General features: G+C 37.9%; 1 long non-coding RNA gene across 3 annotated transcripts in view; it reads left to right on the plus strand.

The window, feature by feature from the left end:
- LOC309663976 overlaps positions 1-23,505 on the plus strand; it is a 307,408-nt gene that overhangs the window by 99,718 nt on the left and 184,185 nt on the right. The window lies entirely within an intron of this gene.

Genomic DNA, 23,505 nt, shown 5'->3' on the forward strand with positions numbered 1-23,505 from the left:
ATCAAGCCTCAGTAAATTTAAGAAAATTGAAATCATACCAAGCATCTTTTCTGACCACAACGCTATGAGATTAGAAATGAATTACAGGGAAAAAAACGTAAAAAAGACAAACACATGGAGGCTAAACAATACGTTACTAAATAACCAGAAGATCACTGAAGAAATCAAAGAGGAAATAAAAAAATACCTAGAGACAAATGACAATGAAAACACGACGACCCAAAACCTATGGGATGCAGCAAAAGCGGTTCTAAGAGGGAAGTTTATAGCTATACAAGCCTACCTAAAGAAACAAGAAAAATCTCAAGTAAACAATCTAACCTTACACCTAAAGAAACTAGAGAAAGAAGAACAAACAAAACCCAAAGTTAGCAGAAGGAAAGAAATCATAAAGATCAGAGCAGAAATAAATGAGATAGAAACAAAGAAAACAATAGCAAAGATCAATAAAACTAAAAGTTGGTTCTTTGAGAAGATAAACAAAATTGATAAGCCATTAGCCAGACTCATCAAGAAAAAGAGGGAGAGGACTCAAATCAATAAAATCAGAAATGAAAAAGGAGAAGTTACAACAGACACTGCAGAAATACAAAACATCCTAAGAGACTACTATAAGCAACTTTATGCCAATAAAATGGACAACCTGGAAGAAATGGACAAATTCTTAGAAAGGTATAACCTTCCAAGACTGAATCAGGAAGAAACAGAAAATATGAACAGACCAATCACAAGTAATGAAATTGAAACTGTGATTAAAAATCTTCCAACAAACAAAAGTCCAGGACCAGATGGCTTCACAGGTGAATTCTATCAAACATTTAGAGACGAGCTAACACCCATCCTTCTCAAACTCTTCCAAAAAATTGCAGAGGAAGGAACACTCCCAAACTCGTTCTATGAGGCCACCATCACCCTGATACCAAAACCAGACAAAGACACTACAAAAAAAGAAAATTACAGACCAATATCACTGATGAATATAGATGCAAAAATCCTCAACAAAATACTAGCAAACAGAATCCAACAACACATTAAAAGGATCATACACCACGATCAAGTGGGATTTATCCCAGGGATGCAAGGATTCTTCAATATACGCAAATCAATCAATGTGATACACCATATTAACAAACTGAAGAATAAAAACCATATGATCATCTCAATAGATGCAGAAAAAGCTTTTGACAAAATTCAACACCCATTTATGATAAAAACTCTCCAGAAAGTGGGCATAGAGGGAACCTATCTCAACATAATAAAGGCCATATATAACAAACCCACAGCAAACATCATTCTCAATGGTGAAAAACTGAAAGCATTTCCTCTAAGATCAGGAACGAGACAAGGATGTCCACTCTCACCACTATTATTCAACATAGTTCTGGAAGTCCTAGCCACGGCAATCAGAGAAGAAAAAGAAATAAAAGGAATACAAATTGGAAGAGGAAGTAAAACTGTCACTGTTTGCGGATGACATGATACTATACATAGAGAATCCTAAAACTGCCACCAGAAAACTGCTAGAGCTAATTAATGAATATGGTAAAGTTGCAGGATACAAAATGAATGCACAGAAATCTCTTGCATTCCTATACACTAATGATGAAAAATCTGAAAGAGAAATTATGGAAACACTCCCATTTACCATTGCAACAAAAAGAATAAAATACCTAGGAATAAACCTACCTAGGGAGACAAAAGACCTGTATGCAGAAAACTATAAGACACTGATGAAAGAAATTAAAGATGATACCAACAGATGGAGAGATATACCATGTTCTTGGATTGGAAGAATCAACATTGTGAAAATGAGTATACTACCCAAAGCAATCTACAGATTCAATGCAATCCCTATCAAATTACCAATGGCATTTTTTACGGAGCTAGAACAAATCATCTTAAAATTTGTATGGAGACACAAAAGACCCCGAATAGCCAAAGCAGTCTTGAGGCAAAAAAATGGAGCTGGAGGAATCAGACTCCCTGACTTCAGACTATACTACAAAGCTACAGTAATCAAGACAATATGGTACTGGCACAAAAACAGAAACATAGATCAATGGAACAAGATAGAAAGCCCAGAGATTAACCCACGCACCTATGGTCAACTAATCTATGACAAAGGAGGCAAAGATATACAATGGAGAAAAGACAGTCTCTTCAATAAGTGGTGCTGGGAAAACTGGACAGCTACATGTAAAAGAATGAAATTAGAATACTCCCTAACACCATACACAAAAATAAACTCAAAATGGATTAGAGACCTAAATATAAGACTGGACACTATAAAACTCTTAGAGGAAAACATAGGAAGAACACTCTTTGACATAAATCACAGCAAGATCTTTTTTGATCCACCTCCTAGAGTAATGGAAATAAAAACAAAAATAAACAAGTGGGACCTAATGAAACTTCAAAGCTTTTGCACAGCAAAGGAAACCATAAACAAGACAAAAAGACAACCCTCAGAATGGGAGAAAATATTTGCAAATGAATCAACGGACAAAGGATTAATCTCCAAAATATATAAACAGCTCATTCAGCTCAATATCAAAGAAACAAACACCCCAATCCAAAAATGGGCAGAAGACCTAAATAGACATTTCTCCAAAGAAGACATACAGACGGCCACGAAGCACATGAAAAGCTGCTCAACATCACTAATTATTAGAGAAATGCAAATCAAAACTACAATGAGGTATCACCTCACTCCTGTTAGAATGGGGATCATCAGAAAATCTACAAACAACAAATGCTGGAGAGGGTGTGGAGAAAAGGGAACCCTCTTGCACTGTTGGTGGGAATGTAAATTGATACAGCCACTCTGGAGAACAATATGGAGGTTCCTTAAAAAACTAAAAATAGAATTACCATATGACTCAGCAATCCCACTACTGGGCATATACCCAGAGAAAACCGTAATTCAAAAAGACACATGCACCCGAATGTTCATTGCAGCACTATTTACAATAGCCAGGTCATGGAAGCAACCTAAATGCCCATCAACAGACGAATGGATAAAGAAGATGTGGTACATATATACAATGGAATATTACTCAGCCATAAAAAGGAACGAAATTGAGTCATTTGTTGAGACGTGGATGGATCTAGAGACTGTCCTACAGAGTGAAGTAAGTCAGAAAGAGAAAAACAAATATCATATATTAATGCATGTATGTGGAACCTAGAAAAATGGTACAGATGAGCCAGTTTGCAGGGCAGAAGTTGAGACACAGATGTAGAGAATGGACATATGGACACCAAGGGGGGAAAACTGCGGTGAGGTGGGGATGGTGGTGTGCTGAATTGGGCGATTGGGATTGACATGTGTACACTGATATGTATAAAATTGATGCCTAATAAGAACCTGCAGTATAAAAAAACAAACAAAACAACTAAAAAAATAAAAAATAAAAAAATAAATATCAAAAGCATGTTTACATGTTGCTACATAGTATAATTTGTAATGGTAATTTCAATATGCATTTTCACATCAGTATATATTCTTTTAACTATTCAATGTTGACTATATACAAAAATTTATAAATAACATATAGGCTGTAAAGAATCAGCAAATAATGAACACTCATATGCCTATTATTCAGTTTAAGATAAAGAACATTACCATTATCTTTGAAGGTCCCTGTGTGCCTCTTTCTTATCCTGTTTATTACCTCCTGGAGGTCACATGACCACAGTCTTAAAATTTGTGTTTATTGTAACTTTGATTCTCTTTATAATTTTATCACATATTTGGTTGTATCCCTAAATAACATATAGTTTTATGAATATTTTTAATCTATATTTAAATGGACTCATAATGAATGAATTTTCTGTGTATTTTTTACACCCAATATTAAGCACCTATTTTTTTTCATGTCATTGTGTGTTTGTTACATTGTATTCATTTGCATGATGTAAATTATTCTATTATATGACTATACCACAACTTATTGGCCATGATGAACATCTGGGCTTATTCCAGTTTTTTTCCCCATTATAAATGGTAATGTAAAAAATATTGTAATATGCAATTTCTATTACAATTGTTCAAGAATTTCTTTATGGTGTATATCTAAGAGTGACTCTGCTGTGTCATAGAGTGACAAATAATAGGTAATTCCAAATTGTTTTCCAAAGTGGTTGAACCAAATTACACTCCCACCAGCAATGTGTAAGAATTCTGGTTGTTTTACACCCTTGTCAAAATTTGATATTGTCAAACGGTATAATTTTTGCTACTCTGGTGAGTATAAAATGCTTCTCATTGAGTTTAAATATGCAATTTTCAAATTGATAGTGAGGCAGAACATCTTTTCATATGGTTTATCTTCTAGTGAAGTGCTTGTTCAGATCTTTTGCTTGTATTTCTCTTGGGTTTTCTTTTCCTTATTGGTTTGTAGGAGTTCTTTATATGTTCTAGATATTAATTCTTTAGGTTACATGGGTTCAAATATCTTCTCCCATTCTGTTTTACTGTCTTTATGGTGTCTAGTGGTAAACAGATAATATTAATTTTAACGTAGTCAAATTTTTAAAAATTTATTTTCAGATTTGTGCTCTTTGTGTCTTGTTAAGTAAAATCTCCCCCCTCCAAGGTGTTAAGAATATTCTCCTACATTGTCTTCTGAACATATTATAGTTCTATCTTCCACAGTTATGTTTTTAACTCACCTGGAATTGACTTTGTGTGTGATGTGAGGCAAAAGTACATTTTCTTTCTATCTTTTTTCTTTTAAATAAAGATAACCAATTGTCCCAGCACAATTTATTAAAAATTCATTCTTTTCCCACTGATTTGCAGTACTAGCCCTATCATAAACCAAGTTTCCATATATGTGTGGGTAAATTTCTGGGATATATAATCTGTTCCTTTGGCTAATTTGTCATTAGGCCAGTGTCACATTTTCTTAATTATGTCAGCTTTATATGAAGTTTTCATATCTGGTAAAACAAATTTTGTTTTTCTTCAGGAATGTATTGGCTAATCGTGGCCCTTTATTCTTCCATGTAATTTTTAGAAACAGTTCGGCAAAGTCAATGAAAAAAAACCTGCTGGGATTTTATTTAGAATTTTATTGAATTTATAGATTAAATTAGGAGAAACGGACATCTCTGGAATACTGAGTTATCTAGTCCAATGAATGTGGAATATTGTTTTAATTATTTAGGTTTTCTTGAATGCTTTTTATAATTTTTTGTTATAATTATTCACTTGTTTTATTTTTTCGATTCCACATATAGGTGATTATAACATAGAGTATGTCTTTTTCTGCCTGATTTATTTCACTAAGCATAATACCCTCCAGGTCCATCCATTTTGTTGCAAATGGCAAAATTTCATTCTTTTTTATGGCCAAGTAGTATTCCATTGCATATATATACCACTTCTTCTTTATCCATTCATCTGATGGACACTTGGGTTGCTTCCATCTTGGCTATTGTAAATAATGCTGCTATGAACATTAAGGTGCATATATCTTTTCAAATTAGTGTTTTTGTTTTCTTCAGTTATACACCCAGGAGTGGGATTGCAGGATCATATGGTAGTTCTATTTTTAGTTTTTTGAGGAATCTCCATACTGTTTTTCACAGTGACTGCACCAATTTACATTCACACCAATAGTGTGTAAGTGTTCCCTTCTCTCCACATCCTCGCCAGCATTTGTTATCTCTGGTCTTTTTGAGGATAGTCATTCTGACAGGTGGGATACCTCACTGTGGTTTTGATTTGCATTTCTCTGATAATTAGCAATGTTGAGTATCTTTTCATGTGCCTATTGGCCATTTGTATGTCTTCTTTGGAAAGATGTCTATTCAGGTCTTCATTTTTTAATTGAGTTATTTTTGTTATTGAGTTATATGAGCTGTTTATATATTTTGAATATGAAACCCTTATCAGTCATAACATTTGCAAATATTTTCTCCCATTCAGTAGCTTGTCTTTTTGTTTGGTTGGTGGTTTCCTTTGCTATGCCAAATCTTTTAAGTTTGATTAAGTCCCATTTGTTTATTTTTGCTTTTATTTCCTTTGCCTTAGGAGACAGATCAAAAAAAATAATTGCTATGGTTTATGTCAAACAGTGTTCTACCTATGTTTTCTTCTGGGAGTTTTATAGTTTCTGGTCTTCTGTTTAGGTCTTTAATCCATTTTGAGTTTATTTTTGTTTATGGTATGAGAAGATATTCTAATTTCATTCTTTTATGTGGTGCTGTCCACTTTTCCCAGTACCACTTATTGAAGAGATTGTTTTTTCTCCATTGTATATTCTTGCTTCCTTTGTCATAGATTAATTGACTATAGGGGGTAGGTGTTTTGTGCTCTCCATTCTGTTCCATTGATCTATGTGTCTGTTTTTGTGCCAGTACTGTATTGTTTTGACTACTGTAGCTTTACAGTATAGCTTGAAGCCAGGGAGCACAATACCTCTGTTCTTCTTTCTCAAGATTGTTTTGGCTATTCAGTGTCTTTTGTGTCACTATTCAAAATTTAAACTTATTTGTTCTAGTTCTGTGAAAAATGCCCTTGGTATTTTGATAGGGATTGAATTGACTCTGTAGATTTCCTTGGGTAGTAAGGTCATATTAACAATATTAATTCTTCCAGTTCATGAACACAGTATATCTTTCCATCTGTTTTTGTCATCTTCAGTTTCTTTCATCAGTGTCTTATAGCTTTCTGAGTACAGGTCTTTTACTTCCTTAGGTAGGCCTATTCCTAGCAATTTTATTCTTTTTGATGTGATTTAAATAGGATTAATTTCTCTTTCTGAGAGTTCATTGTTAGTGTATAGAAATGCAACAGATTTCTGTATATTAATTTTGTATCCAACGACTTTACCAAATTCATTGATGAGCTCTAGTAGTTTTTTTGGTGACATTTTTAGCATTTTTCATGTATAGTATTATGTCATCTGCAAATAGAGACAGTTTTATTTCTTCCTTTCTAATTTGGATTCCTTTTATTTATTTTTCTTGTCTGATTGCTGTGGCTAGGACTTCCAATACTATGTTGAATAAAAGTAGTGAGAGTGGGCATCCTTGTCTTGTTCCTGATCTTAGAGGAAATGCTATCAGCTTTTCACCATTGAGTATGATATTAGCTGTGGGCTTATCATATATTACCTTTATTATGTTGAGGTATGTGCCCTCTATACCCATTTTCTGGAGAGTTTTTATCATAAATGGGTGTTGAATTTTGTCCAAAGCTTTTTCTTCATCTGTTGAGATGATCACATGGTTTTTATTCTTCAGTTTGTTAATGTGGTGTATTACATTGATTGATTTCCAGATATTGCACCATCCTTGCATCCCTGTGATAAATACCACTTGATCATGGTAGTATGACTTTTTAATGTATTGTTGGATTTGGCTTGCTCATATTTTGGGAGCATTTTTGCATCTCTGTTCATCAGTAATATTGGCCTATCATTTTCTTTTTTGTGTGATATCTTTGTCTGGTTTTGGTATCAGCATGGTGCTGGTCTCATAGAATATGTTTGGAATTCTTCCTTCCTGTGCTATTTTTTGGAATAATTTGAGAAGGATAGGTATAACTTCTCCAAATGTTTGATAGAATTCACCTGTGAAGCCATCTGGTCCTAGACTTTTTGTTGGGAGTTTTTAAATTACTCATTCAATTTCATTACTGGTAATTAGTCCATGTTTGTGGGGGTTTTTTGCAGCTTTTTCTTGTTGTTGAGTTTTAGTCTCATAGCATTGTGATCAGAAAAGATGCTTGATATGATTTCAGTTTTCTTAAATTTATCGAGGCTTGTTTTGTGGCCTAGCATATGATCTATCCTGGAGAATATCCCATGTGCACTTGGAAAGTGTGTATTTTTCTGCTTTTGGTTGGAATGCTCTATATATATCTATTAAGTCTGTTTGCTCTAATGTATCATTTAAGGCCAGTGTTTCCTTATTGATTTTCTGTCTGAATGATCTTTCCATTGATGTAAGTGGGGTGTTAAATTCTTCTACTGTTATTGTGTTACTGTCAATTTTTCCCTTTATATATCTGTTAGTATTTGCTTTATGTATTTAGGTGGTCCCATATTGGGTACATATATGTTTACAATGATTATATCTTCTTCTTGGATTGATCCTTTGATCATTATGTAATGTCCTTCCTTGTCTCTTGTAACAGTCTTTGTTTTCAAGTCAATTTTGTCTATTATAAGTATTGCTACCCTGGCTTTCTTGTGATTTCCATTTGCATGGAATAACTTTTTCTATTCCCTTGCTTTCAGTCTGTGTGTGTCTTTCGATCTGAAGTGAGTCACTTGTAAGCAGCATATATATGGATCTTGTTTTTGTATCCATTCAGCCACTCTATGTATACTGATTGGAGCATTTAGTCCATTTGCATTTATTTATTTATTTAAATTTATTTATTTTATTTATTTTTGTCTGTGTTGGGTCTTTGTTGCTAGGTGCAGACTTTCTCTAGTTGTGGCGAGTAGGGGCTACTCTTTGTTGCGGCGTGTGGGCTTCTCATTGCGGTGGCTTCTTTTGTTGTGGAGCATAGGCTATAGACATGTGGGCTTCAGTAGTTGTGGCACATGGGCTCAGTAGTTGTGGCTCATGGGCTCTAGAGCACAGGCTCAGTAGTTGTGGTGCATGGGCTTAGTTGCTCCGCAGCATGTGGGATCTTCCCGGACCAGGGATAGAACCTGTGTCTCCTGCATTGGCAGGTGGATTCTTAACCACTGTGTCACCAGGGAAGTCCCCGTCCATTTACATTTAAAGGAATTATCGATATATATGTATGTATGCCATTTTGTTAATTGCATTTGATAATTGCTTTTGAGGTTTTTTTGTAGTTCTTTTTTTCCTTTCTTCTTTTGTTCTCTTCCCTTGTGACTTGATGACTGTCTTTAATGTTATGTTTAGTTTCCTTTCTCTTTTTTGCTATTATTAATCTATTATAGATGTTTGGTTTGTGGTTACCATATATATATATATATATATATATATGGTTACCACATATATATATATGATTATATATAATATATATGTAATATATATGATTATTTTAAGTTACTGATCTGTTAATTTCAAACATATTTTATTCAAATGTATTTTAACAACATGCATTTTTACTTTCCTCCTCTCACAATTATTGTTTTTGACATCATATTTTACATCTCTTTGTTTTGTGTATCCCTTAACTGCTTATTGTGGATATAGATGATTTTACTGCATTTGTCTCTTAACCTTCCTACTAGCTTTATACATGGTGATTTACTACCTTTACTGATGAGCTTTTTCCTTTTGTAATTTTCATGCTTCTGGTTGTGACCTTTTCTTTTTTGCTTAGGGAAATCCCTTTAACATTTCTTGTAAAGCTGCTTTGATGGTGCTGAACTCTTTAAACTTCTTGTCTGTAAAACTTTTGATCTCTCCATCAAGTCTGAATGAGAGCCTTGCTGGGTAGAGTATTCTTGATTGTAGGTATTTCCCTTTCATCACTTTAAATATATCATGCCACTCCCTTCTGGCCTGCAGAGTTTCTGCTGAAAAGTCAGCAGATAGCCTTATGGGAATGCCCTTGTATGCAACCTGCTTTACCTGTTGCTTTTAATATTCTTTCTTTATCTTTAATTTTTGCCATTTTAATTGCAATGTGTTTTGGTGTGGTCCTCTTTGAGTTGATCCTGTTTGGGATTCTCTGTGCTTCCTTGGTTTGGATGGCTTTTTCCTTTCCCAGGTTAGAGAAGTTTTCAGCTATTACGTCTTCAAATATGTTATTTGCCCCATTCTCTCTCTCTTCTGCTCCTGGAACCCCTATAATGTGAATGTTACTATGCTTGATGTTGTCCTATAGGTTTCTTAAACTGTCCTCATTTCTTTTCATTCTTTTTTTTTTCCTTTAGCTTCAGTGATTTCCACTGAAGTAAAAGCTACTCTTGTCTTCTAGCTTGCTGATCCATTCCCCTGTATCATTCAGTCTACTGTTGATTCGTTCTAGTGTATTTTTCTTTTCAGTTATTGTAGTCTTCATCTCTGTTTGGTTGTTCTTTTTATTTTCGAACTCTTTGTTAAAAAATACTAACTTCTCACTCTGTTCATCCATTTTTCTCCTGAGTTCTTGATCATCTTTGTGATTATTCCTTTGAGCTGTTGCTCACATAGATTGTCTCCACTTCAATTAGTTCTTCTTCTGGGGTTTTATCATGTTCCTTCATTTGGAATATGTTCCTTTGTTGCCTCATTTTGCCTGACTTGCTTTTTTAATTTCTATGTACCTGGTAGGTTTGTTATGTTTCCTGATCTTGGAGAAGTGGCCTTCTGTAGGAGATATCCTATGCATCCCAGCAGTGCACTCCCCTCTGGTCACCAGAGCCATATGCTCTAGGGTGCCCCCTATGTGGTCTGCATGGGTCCTTCTGTTGTGTCAGGCTGACTACTGTGGACGTTCTGGTAGGTGTGGCTGGCCCCTGGTCCTGTTGGTTGCCAGACCCTGCCTTGTGCAGAGGCTGCTGGCTGCTGGTTGGCAGGGCTGGGTCGTGAGGTGGCTGTTTGTGGAAGCCTAGGGGACCTAGAGCTAGTGCTGGCTCACTGGTGGGCAGAGTTGAGGTCCAGAAGATCCTGGGGTTGGTGCTTGCCCACTGGTGGGTGAAGCCAGGTCCTGGGGCTAGTGCTGTCCCACAGATGAACAAAGCCAAGACCTGGGGACTGGCTGCAGGGCCCAGGAATCCCAGAGCTGGTGTTGGACCACTGGTGGGTGGGGCTGGTTTCTGACACAGTTGGCTGCAGAATCTGGGGTGTCCTGAAGCTCGTGTTGGCCCTCTGCTCAGTGGGGTTGGGGCCCAGTGTGTTCCAGGGCTGGTACTGGCCTGCTGGTTGTTAGGCTGGGTCCTGCCAGGGCAGGCTGCAGGGCTGCAGATATCTTGGGGCTGGTGTCTGCCCATTGGTGGGTGAGGCTGGTCCCAAGGCTATAGTAGACTGGCTGGGTGGGGCCAGGGCCCAGGGGATTCTGGGGCTGGTGCCTGCCCACTGATGGACAGACCTGGGTCCCAGGGTCTCTGGCTGTAGGGCCCTGGGGGTCCTGGATCTAGTGCCTGTGCACTGGTGTGTGGGGTTGGGTCCTGGGCCTTCTGGTCAGCAGGGCCATTTCCAGGGCAGCTGTGGGCTCAGGGTGCCTTAAATCAGCCTGTCTGCTGGTGGGTGGGGCTGTGTCCCTGCCCATTTTGTTGCTTGGCCTGAGGCATCCCAGTACTGTTGTCTACAGGCTGGTGGGTGGGAGTGGGGCTAAGTTCTGAGGCTAATAAGCTAGAAGGAGGATTCCACAATGGCGCTTGTCAGCAAACAGTGTCCACGTGGTAGAATGAGTTCTGCAAAATGGTTGTTGCCAGTGTCTATGTCCGCAGGGTGAGCTCCTGCTTCCAGTTGCCTCCTGCCTCTCTGGGAGACTCTTCAAGATCATCAGGTATGTCTGATCCAGGCTCCTTTCAAATTATTGCTTTTGCCCTGGGTCCCAGAGCATGTGAGATTTTGTGCGTGCCATTTAAAAGTGGAGTCTCTATTTCCCATTGCCCTCTGGGTCTCCCCAAAAGACCCACTGGCCTTCAAAACCAAACATTCTAGGGGCTCGTCTTGCCAGAGTAGGACTCCTGTGCTGGGGAGCCCATTGTGGGGCTCAGACCCCTTGGCTTTTTATAATTTTTTAAAATAATTTTTTCCATAAAGGATTTGTACAACTTTTGTTAAATTTATTTTTAATGCTATGGAAAATAGCATCTTAAAAAAAATCTTCTAATTACATTTCTTCTGTAATTGAAATTTAATTGATTTTTGTAGATTGACACTGTATCAAGAAGAATACTTAAATTTCCTTTTTAATTCTAATCATTCATCTATAAATTGTTTTGGATTCTATCATGTGCAAAAGTTGACAGTTCAAATTCTTCTTTTCCAGTTGTTATATTACTTGTTTCTTTTCTTCCCTTAGTACACTGGTTTGGATTTCAAACTAACACACCATTGTAAAGCAATTATATTCCAATAAAGATGTTAAAAAAAAAAAAAAAAAAAGAAGTTCACTTCTCTTTTTAGGCTACCAGGAGGTTTTCTTTTTTCTTTTTAAATCGTGGAAGGATATTGAATTTAAAAAAACTTTTTTCTTCATCTCTAGATGATCATATTTTCTCCTTTATTAATGTGGAGCATTCCATTGATTTTCTAGTTTAAACTAATATTACATTCCTAGCACAAATCCAGCTTGATATTGTTAGATTTTCCTTTGTATATACTGATAATTGTCATATACTGTTAAATTGTTAAGATATTGTTTAGGATTATTGCATCCATGTTCTGGATTGAGACTGGCCTGTGCTTTTGCTTTGTCATAGGTCCTTGTCAGATTTTAGAATCAAGGCTATGCTATACTTATAAAATGAGGAAATAAATTGCAATGTACTCCCTTATTTTTAATTCCCTGGAAGAGTTTTCATAAGTTTGGAATTACATTTTTCTTGAATGTTTGGTAGAAATTCCTAGTGAAATCATTTGGATCTGGAGTTTTCTCCAGATGTGGAAGCTTTATGTCTCTGATTCAGGTGTTTTAATGGTTATAAGACTATTCCAATTTTAAAAGGTTGTAGTGTTCTTCTAGAATTTCAAATTGATATATGTTCGGGTTTCAAATAACATTCTATATTTTTTAACCTTTAGTTCACACTTTCCCTCTGCTTGTCCCTCTGCCCTGCATTCTGAATAATTCCTTCAGATCTATCTTCTAGTTCATTGATTCTCTTTTCCACTCTGTCTAATCTGTTATTAAACCCCTCCATTGAGATTTTAATTTCAAAGATTATATTTTTTAATTTCCATATGTTCTTTTTACTCTTTTTCAAATCTGATTGCTGTTTGCTCATATTTTCAAGTCAATTTATTTATCAACTTATTTCCTGAAAATATTAAATGTTCTTAGCTTTTGGTCTCTGTCTATTTATTTCAATACTTATTATTTGCAGTTCTATTATGCTGGCTATTGTTTATTCTTATTTTATTATGCATTTTGTGAATTTTGACTCTGATATGTGCCTTGGAACTTTGGGTAAACTCTGAGACTGTGATAAAGGTGGTTTTGTTCAGAGAGGATTTTCATTTATTTTTGTCAGGTGGCTGGGGAGTAACAGGTGTTTGTATGGCAGGGACATTTTAAGGTAAATTCTCACCTTGAGATTTAAAAAAATTATTTCTTTGAAACCTATCAAGTAATATAAATTTAGGTTGCAAACGTGAGTAAATGCTGGTTGTAATTACCAGTTCTCAGGGGAGATTTAAGTTTTTTTACTCTACTCATAATGAAGGTCTCACACAAGAAAATTTCTTTATAAGTTCTTTGAAGGTGAGAGTCAGTTTATTTCTGATTTACCTGGTGGCATAACCCTTTGAGATCTCAACTTTATGGGAAGAGTTGTCCATTAGATTTCCATCCTAGAACAATCCTCATGAGATTGTGAAAACCTAAAAGTCAAATTGAGCTGATTTGGCAAATATTCTCATGATGAAAATGAGCTTTAACACTCTCTTTTCTTCTCTGAGTTTTTGCTTTCACTTAGTCCTTGGATTGGGTATCCTATTTTCTTATCACATCATGAATTAATTTAAGAAGATATAAAAATTTTTACCTTTCAGTTTTAGTTGTTTTTTTTTTAAACTGGTGATCAGTTGCGGTAATTTTTTAAAAAGTATTATTTTTAAATCTGATTTTATTTATTTTTTTTATTTGTTTATTTTTGTTTTGTTTGTTGCCTTTTGTTTGTTTGTTTGGCCATGCTGTGCAGCATGGGGATCTTAGTTCCCAGACCAGGGATTGAACCCATGCCCCCTGCATTGGAAACGTGGAGTCTTAACCACTGGACTGCCAGGGAAGTCCCTAAATCTGATTTTAAATGACTGCATCATATAATAAAGTAGCATGTGAACATATCATCATTTATTTTACAATTAATATTTTAACATTTTAAATGAACTCATTCATCATGGTGATGTACCACAGTTTACTTAGCCACTCCTCTTTTATTGGGCATTTGCCTTGTTCCCAGTGTTTCTCTACTATAAAAATATTATGACGAAAGTTAAAAAATACTATATGTGTGCATGGTTCTCATATGCCATGATGAATTTCCATTTTATTATGTAGGTTATGGTGACACATATACCTATTTTGAGCCAGGGAGTGACATGGTCAGATTTGTATTTTAGCAAGAGTGAAAGATGAATTGCAGGTGGTTGAGATTAAAGACAAAGAGATTCATAAGGAAGCCATTTGAATAGTCTAGGTAAGATTTGATAAGGATATGAACCAGCCCAGAAGCAGAGGAAATTGAAAAGAGGGTCTAGGTTAGAATATACTTGGGGTTTTAGAATTTAGTGAATCATTGAATGAAAGGGGGTGGGGAGAAATATCAAAAGGACTCCAATGTTTCTGGTTTGAGCAATTTAGTGGATGGTAATTATCTTCACTAAAATAGGAGATACAGAGAAGGAGCAGATTATGGGTACATGTGTATATATGTTGAGTTGTAAGCGCCTGTGGAGATATTCACTGGGCCTTTGAATATTTGTGTATAGAGTGGTCTGGCCTGGAGATAAAGGTTTGTGAGGCATGAAGGAGCATGTGGTAGCTGAAATTTGGATCTTGAATGAGACTGTGAGGAAAAATGGCTTAGGGTAAAACCAGGGGAAACACCAATATTTAAGAGGTCAGAGGCAAAGCCAACGTAAATGAAAATATAAGACTCATTGTTCAAAACACAGGAAAAAAGTGCTACATAGCTTTTTCTTTCTTCTGTGGTTTCTCTCTTGACATCATGGTGGCTTTTATTTGCTGTTTAATGTCATTCCAATAAAGAAAAATTAAAACTTTTAAATTATTAGCATGAATTTTATCATTCATCTTTATATTGTGCAATGCCAGTTTTTTAACAGCTTTATTGAGGTGTAATTTGCGTACAATAAATTCACCCATTTAAAGTGCGCAGTTCAGTGGTTTTTAGTACATTCACAGAGTTATGCAACCGCCACCACAATCTAATTTTAGAACATTTTGCATCATCCCAGAAAGAAATCCCCCACACCCATTAGCAGTCCCAATTACCCCCTCCCCTAGCCCTAGATAACAACTAATCTGCTTTCTGTCTCTATAGTCCTGTCTATTCTGGACATTTAATATAAATGGAATCATATACGTGGTCTTTGTGACTGGCTTCTTTCAGCAATGCCAATTTTAAATGCAAATATCAGAGCATTTAGCTTATATGTGGAATTACTGAAATAACACATTTCATATTATTTCATGGCTCATTTATGGAAGGTGCCTTGAGCTGGGCAGAAGAGACAAATTCAAGCCAAACTCAGGAAGGTTGGATGAAGGAAGAGAGGGGATTCTCTTCCTTCCTCCCACCTTCCCATAGAGCTGGCTGAAGGAGTACTTCTGGGCAAGGGGATGCTTGTGTGTCAAGTGCAGGCCCTGTCCCACGATATGGGTACTCATTTGCTTGGTCCTGAAGAATGCTAATTCCTTCTGTCAATGTGGAATTTCCACACCACGCCCTGGCCAACGGTGGGTTTTGGGAAGTTAAGCCAGTCATTTCCTTTATGCATGGTCTCCTGCCTCAACTCATGGCAAATGGGTGGCCCCCAAGGATCTTTAAACCTCTGTGCCACAGCACAAAAAAAGACCTGGATGGGGGTACCAAGAGTTTCATGAGCCAAGACTCAGCCTCAAGTTGGTCATCTGCCACACATGTCATGGTGCTGCTGTTGTGGCACAGGAATGGAATGTGTGCCCAACCCTGATCCTCCCAGTATGGTGCCCAGGCCTTTTCCAGGCGCAGGGAGTGACAACGGTCATGGGGTAGAGGCAGGGTGAGGGAGGCCTTGCAAGGGGACATGGCAGTGGGTGGGGAAAACCCATTTCTGGGATGTAGAAGGAGGCGGACGAACATGAGCTGAGACTCCAAGCCCAGTGCGTGTTCCATTGTCCCATTGGACTTAACTTACAAAACAGAAATTCAAAGAGAAAATTATTCAGAATTTCAAGACAGTGACTATAGTATATTAAGCTCCAAGCAGGGACCCTTCTGAACACTGGGTTTTGTGCAACTGCATCGGTCTCACTCCATGAAGCTGGTCTTGGCCAGAGAAATGGAAAACTCAGAAGCAGCAGAAAGATAAGTATGACAGGCGCTATAAGAGAGTGATGTCAAAGAGCTGATGGAGGAAGATGTTCCAAAAAGATGATGAAGCCAACAATCATTGCAAGAGAAAAGTGTAGATAAGAAAAAGACTGAAAGCTATCATATGACAGTACTGATGACTTTGCTGAGATCAATTTCAGTGAGATGGAGTGGGTAGAAGCCAGATTACAAGGATTGCAGAGTAAATGGGAAGTGAAGAAGTGGAAACAACGAGTGGTGAGTTGTTCAAGAAACTTGTCTGTAAAAGGAAGGGATGAGAGTTGAACTCTGAGCAAGGGTCTAGAGCAGGGGGTTGTAAATGACAGCCTGCAGGCTCGTCCATGGCCTGGTTTTGTAAATAAAGTTTTATTTGAATTCAGCCATATCCATTCATCTACATAGGGTCTTTGGCTGCCTTCACACTACAACAGCAGAATTGAGTAGTTGCAACAGAGACCATATGTCCTGAAAGCCTAACCTATTTACATCTGGCCCTTGACAGAAGGTTTTTCTCCCCTGATCTAGAGCAGTGATTCTTAAAGTGTGGTTCCTGGACCAGCAGCAACAGCATAACCTGGGAATTTAGAAATGCAAATCCTTGGGTCATACCCCAGACCTTTTGAATCAGAAACTTTGGGGTGGTAAGCAGCAGTCTATGTTTTATTAAGCTTTCCAGGTAATTCTGATGCACCTTAAAGTTTGAGAACCACTGGGATAGAATGCAGATGGAAATATTAGCTTTTCATGGGAGGAGAAAACTTGTTCTTCTGAGGCAAAGGGAAGGAAAAAAAGGATGGATGGGATGCATGGAGCTGAGTCCCACTCATTGGGTTCCATTCACTCCCTACACTATCTCAGGTTTGTAACATCCTGCTTTTCCAGATCCCATATTAGACAGAAGCAACCAGGACTGATTTCCAAGTGACATGTGCAACACCACCTAAGTCTAAAGTTAAACTTACCGGGAGGGAGATTTCAGTTTAGGATATGGAAGGAAGCTCTATTCAATTGTAAGGTGAGGCAGTCCCTGCATGCTCACCTATCTGGAATGCCTTAGAAGCCATTCATGCATTGTATAGGTACTTGGATCTTATGACAGCCTCTTAGATCTTCTCCAATCTAAAATTCTATGATTCTTGCCTATGGTGAGCACTTTTTTCTAATCCCTGATTACGTATTTTATCTAGAGTCAAAATCCCTTCTTGGAACACATTCTGGTCTCCAGAGCTCCTTCCTTCTTTCTAGGAGTCAGATCACCCCCAGTTGTTCTCAGCTGCCTAGGGTTTAATTAAACCAGCTAGTTGGGGAATCCATTGGCCACTTACAGACCAGTCAAAGGGCAGGGACAAATTGGTCTTTTCTAATTGACCTTCTGTTCTATGCTAAGAATTCCTGTCACTATTTAGTGAACAATTCCTGTGTTCTGAAAAATTGTGAAAGTGTGAAAGCCAGGGTAGGTCCTAGATCAGCAATATACTTTCTACATGCCTCAATGATTGTCTCTTACACTGTGTGAATTAGTAATTTAAATTCAGTTGAATCCTTAGGAAATCTGTTCACACAGTTCCAATCTCTTATACATTTGCTTTCTGCTATATGGTTAGAATCACTTTTTCTGAAAGAGCCAATGTGTTTTCAGGTATGAGATGCCTGATTTCCAGGCTTGTTTCCCTCTTGCTATGCTCATTATGAAAGAATACCAGAGAAAGAGATAGAGGGTATTCAGTGATGAAATAAAGCTGATAAACCTGATGTGTCACATTGGGACCTATGGGCTCTGAGGGTTTCCTGAGAGCTCACTTCTAGGGTGGAGGAAGGGCTGGTGGCCCAAGGGGAAAAAAGTAAAGCAGATAGTGATCTAGGACCAGGGGAGGTGGTAGGGAGGCTCCAAGGGTCTCCAGTTGCTAATCAGTCACTAATCCCTTCTAAAGGAGCACACTCTGCCTCAATCCTAGCTGTTTTGGGGGACTTTAGAAGCTCCCTTGGAATGCTCAGGATGATTGAAATTATGGTTCTGAGGCTTTGAGAAATATCATTAAAAACATTTTGTTGGGAGGCCAAGAAATAAGTAAAATGTTGTTGCTTGTCTGAATGAACATTTTTGATGGACATTGTGTGTATGTGTGTGTGTGTGTTTTATAATAGTTGTATTTTCTATTTGGTTAATTGTCTTTTATGACTTTGTGTTTTCTTATCAATTAGTTTCTCAAACAACAACGATATGATCTTTCATTTTGCTGTAAATATTTTTCCCAGTTGGTTGTTTGCACTTTTATTTTGGCTATGATTTTATTTATAGAGTTAAAAAATATCAAGTAGTCAAGTCTGTTAGTTTTTCTTAAATGTGAAGGTGGAGAAATATCATGCTCACCTGTAGGCTAAAGGAATTCCCTGTGTGTGGGAACTTCTCATGTTGTAGGAGTGCTGTAGTAAATGTATAGTATCCTGGCATGGGCAGAACTGCCATCTCTGGTTGGGGAGAATGGAGTGAAGGGATTAGAGAGGGTCACATTAGCTGCTATTACTTGGATGTTAATCCCTTAGGTGCTCAGTTCTTGGAGGGTTTTGTCAGATCCATCTTAAATAAGCTAGCATTGATGTCTTTCCAAGCATGACTCCTTGTGTATGGTTATGGTTAAGAAGACAGAATGACCACTGTCCATTCCAACTTATCAGACCTGCTGAGGCCCTGGCACAGTCTGTGCCCTTGTATGAGGAAGAACTCAGATAGTAAGAGGGGTCCTTCCCTCCTTGCATGCTTAATGATGGGCAACTAGCATGATGCTCTGTCTAAGCTGTAGTAATCCTAAACCCCTTGACCACTTAGCTACAGATGCTGGGTAATTTCTGAATTGCCCTCTAAAGGGGGAACTGATCAGGTTTAGCTTTGTGCCCTCCCTTCTTTCATGGCTGGCAACCTACTCTAGCGTGTTTCCACTGGCTTTGGAATGATGAGACTGCAACTTGCCCCCTGACCATGGCTCTGATAGACTATAGCGTCTTGGACAGATTTTAAAAATTAGGCTCTGTTCTTACCAGTGTAGCTTCTAACATAGCTGAAATCCCATGGGGGTAAGTGAATGCATCAATGGACAGCTACTGCTGGGAAAGCTTGCCATGTAAATGACCTTGCTCCTGGAATCCAGGCAGAAGGTCACATGGAGCTGTTCATATTTGAATTCCCTGCTTCCCATATTACTTTGGGTATTGGGTCCAGCCTGGATTGAGGACTCTGGCCTGGACATGACTATACTACCTCCAAAACTAATAGTAGGGGCTTCCCTGGTGGCGCAGTGGTTGAGAATCTGCCTGCCAATGCAGGGGACACGGGTTCGAGCCCTGGTCTGGGAAGATCCCACATGCCACGGAGCAACTGGGCCCGTGAGCCACAATTACTGAGCCTGCGCGTCTGGAACCTGTGCTCCGCAACAAGAGAGGCCGCGATGGTGAGAGGCCCGCGCACCGCGATGAAGAGTGGTCCCCACTTGCCACAACTAGAGAAAGCCCTCGCACAGAAACGAAGACTCAACACAGTCATAAGTAAATAAATAAATAAATAAAAGAATGTGAATTTCTTTTAAAAAAAAACAAAAAACAAAACTAATAGTAGGTCTTGAAGGCCACTACATGGCCTGCCTTCCAAGAAGGTGGACTTTGGGTAGGTGTTCTCAGAGCAAGAAACCAGGAATGGGGTTGCCTCCCATTATCTGAGAGTGTGAAATTACCGTTGCACATAGAATTGAATTCCAACCTAAAGGGATATACTCCTCTTAAAACTAGAGCCCAAGGTCTCTGAAAACACATTGACAAAAGTTTGTGGTTAAGGTTCATTTGCCTGCAATATCCCCAGGAGTTCTGTTACACTATTTGTAATAAGAAGTAGGATAAACGCAGTTCTGGTGTGACTGACATCTATCTCCTGAATATGGTAATTATTCAAGATTAGAATTCACTTGCACTCATCCCTGATTTTTTGAACTAACTGTGAAGGGCTGGGGTATCAAGGAGCCTGCACCCTGGACCGCTGCTGTGGGCTGGGGTAGGATGGTTAGAATTTCATGTCTATCCATCTACAAGGGGGATGGATGGGAGGCCACCTTCAAATGACACCCAGACTAGCTTGAGACCTGTCTCAGGCTATTTGGTTTGTACAAAGCCCAGTTGTCATATTTTAACACCTAATAAATGTCAGTCTGCATTCTGTATCCTACACAGGCTTGTGTATCAAGGGGAATTCTTCAAATGTTTATAGTGTATAATCATTTCTCACCTGAGTTTTCTTTTCCTCAAGTTAAACAAACTTCTTTTCCTTCAGCTATTCCTTATGTGAAAAATTCCAAGGAAACGTGGTGATTTCCACCTCACCAGCCATGAACATGCCAATAGAAAAATGGGCAAAGGACATAACTATCATAAAGAAATAAATAATTAAAAATGCTTGATAGCCATGTGTGAAAAGTTTTAACTCACTTGTAAGCAAAGAACTCCAAGTTAAACAGGTTTACCTATCAGTTTGGCAAACGTTAAGATTATTAACTCAGTGTTGACGAAACTATGGGAAATAGGCAGTCTCAAATGGGGCTAGTGGGAAAGCGAATTGTACTTCTGGAGACAGTCTGGCAAAAGTTGCTGCAAGCCGTAAATATGTGCTTACCAGAAATTCCACATAGAGGAATTTATCCTGAGGAAATAATCAGACAAGCTGTACATTCAAAGATGTTCACCTCAGCACTGTTTACAATAGCAAAATAATAACAAATAATGTTCAGTACTAGGGAACTGGTCAAATAAATGATGATACAGCCACATAAGAGGATGATGTAGCTCTGTACTGAAACGAAAAAGTAAATCAGTAAACTGATTTACTCCCCAATATGTTTTGGAGAGTAAATCAGTTATGAAACCAAAAGAATAACATGATGTTGTTTTTGAAGGACATACATGAAAATGTGAATGGTAGTTTTTTTTAACTGGTAAGATTATGGGTGGGATCTTTTCTGTATCACTAGTTCTAATTTTCTCTCTGTGAATGAGTGTTACCTGGATATTAAAGAAATATTAAAGATATAAGCAACAAGGATATACTGTATAGCACAGGGAATTATAGCCATTATCTTGTAATAACTAATATAATATTGTAAATCAGCTATACTTCAATAAAAAAGGAATATTAAAAGTTAAAAACATTTGCTAATTTGATAGGTAAATTGACCTCTTGATTTAATTTATGGTTTTGATGACTTTAAACAATTTCTAAATAATTTTTCATGTTTATTAATTACTTAATGAGTTTAAACAATTTTTCATATTTATTAATTATTTAATAAAGTGTAGTTAAATAGGGACTACATTAAAGTCTTGCATTTTCAGAAATAATGCTGAAGGGAATTCCGCACTATCTAATCTCAATCTTTCATTTCATAGATAAGGACCAGTAGTTAGTCCAGGGAGGTTTTATGGTTTGACCAAAGGTAAGACAGAATTATTACTGATATCTGAGCCCCCAGGCCACTGAACTATCTGTTATAGTTGGCTGTAGTTATAGTTATAGCTTGTTATAGTTCTCAGATTATGGTCTTGGTGTTTCATATATGCTTCATGGCAACATCAAGTGTTCTAGTGTATCAATTCAGAGATTAATTTGCGATTCATGATTACTAATGATTTTATGATAGATGTTGCAGGTTTTTGTTTGTTTTTGTGAGAAGAGTTTAAGAGGGGCATTCATTGTACAATTAAGTTTGTACAATTGAAGGAAGAATCTGGGATTTGGGTCAGAGGACCTGGATGTGACTCCATCAGTACCATTCCCTAGCTGTGGGCCTGGGTAAATTACTTATCCCCTTCTGAACTTTGTGGTCAAGAATAGCTACTTCACACATTTGTAAAGAGGATTAAATGGGGTTCTAAGGAGAATTAATGTATGGAAAAGACCACAAAATGTGCTAAACTGAATTTTATATAGCTATTTATTCTCATTTGCTTTGTTAGACCCCCTTTTTTTTTTTCAAAAAGGATTCGAGAAGGCAGATGTATATCACATTTTTTTAAAAAAAATATTTATTTATTTATTTATTTATGGCTGTGTTGGGTCTTCGTTTCTGTGCGAGGGCTTTCTCTAGTTGCGGCAAGTGGGGGCCACTCTTCATCGCGGTGCACGGGCCTCTCATTATCGCGGCCTCTCTTGTTGTGGAGCACAAGCTCCAGACGCACAGGCTCAGTAATTGTGGCTCACGGGCCCAGTTGCTCCGTGGCATGTGGGATCTTCCCAGACCAGGGCTCGAACCCATGTCCCCTGCATTGGCAGGCAGACTCTCAACCACTGCGCCACCAGGGAAGCCCCACATTTGTTTTTGATGTCATGGTTTCCACTGCTATGCCAACTCAGTGGGAAGGTTGGTTGTTAGGATGGACTGCAGCAAGAAAGCATAAATATTTACATACAACCTCTTTCAGAGAACCGGGGGTAGGGAGGACCTCCTTGGGTAGGAAAGTTAAGTTTCCGCCAGCCAGGAGTACGAGTGGGTCCATTAGTCATGATGGGGCAGGATGATCATCTGGACCAGGCTTATGATTTACTAAGCGCCAAACACTCTTTACTATGGGAAAAATGTTTCTTTTAGTGGAGAGGATTTTTGGGGGATACATGAAGGGGACTGACCCACCGTTAGCATATAAACTTCCGAAGTCCGAGATTATCTCTCTGTTTGCTGCAGAACCACCAATGCCTAGTCCAGGTTAATAAAGGTTAGTTGTCTGATTAACTTCTAACACTTGGGCTATAACTTGCCAAGGGGCTGTGCACATTATGTTGCACTCTTTTCAACTGGGAATCTAATTTTCTTCAGTTCTAAGAAATTTGCCTGTGTTATTTCTTAGATAATGTCCTCTTCTCTGTTATCTCTGTTCTTTCTTTGTAGAATTCCTATTAGTTATTTGTTAAATATTCTTTATTGATATTTTCACTTTTTCTTTTTGTTCTGCTTTCTGGATGACTTCCTCAATTTTATCTTCCAGTCTTTCAACTTACTTTTTCTTTTGTCATATTTTTTTCCTTTATAAATTTATTTATTTATTTATATTTTTTTGGCTGCATTGGGTCTTTGTTGCTGCGCACAGGCTTTCTCTAATTGCGGTGAGCGGGGGCTACTCTTCGTTGTGGTGTGCAGGCTTCTCATTGCGGTGGCTTCTCTTTGTTGTGGAGCATGGGCTCTAGGTGCATGGACTTCAGTAGCTGTGGCACGCGGGCTCAGTAGTTGTGGCTCACAGGTTCTAGAGCGCAGGCTCAGTAGTTGTGGCACATGGGCTTAGT

The sequence above is a fragment of the Balaenoptera physalus genome (assembly GCF_965194825.1).
Source record: "Balaenoptera physalus genome assembly, chromosome: 7".
In the NCBI taxonomy this organism is placed as follows: domain Eukaryota; kingdom Metazoa; phylum Chordata; class Mammalia; order Artiodactyla; family Balaenopteridae; genus Balaenoptera; species Balaenoptera physalus.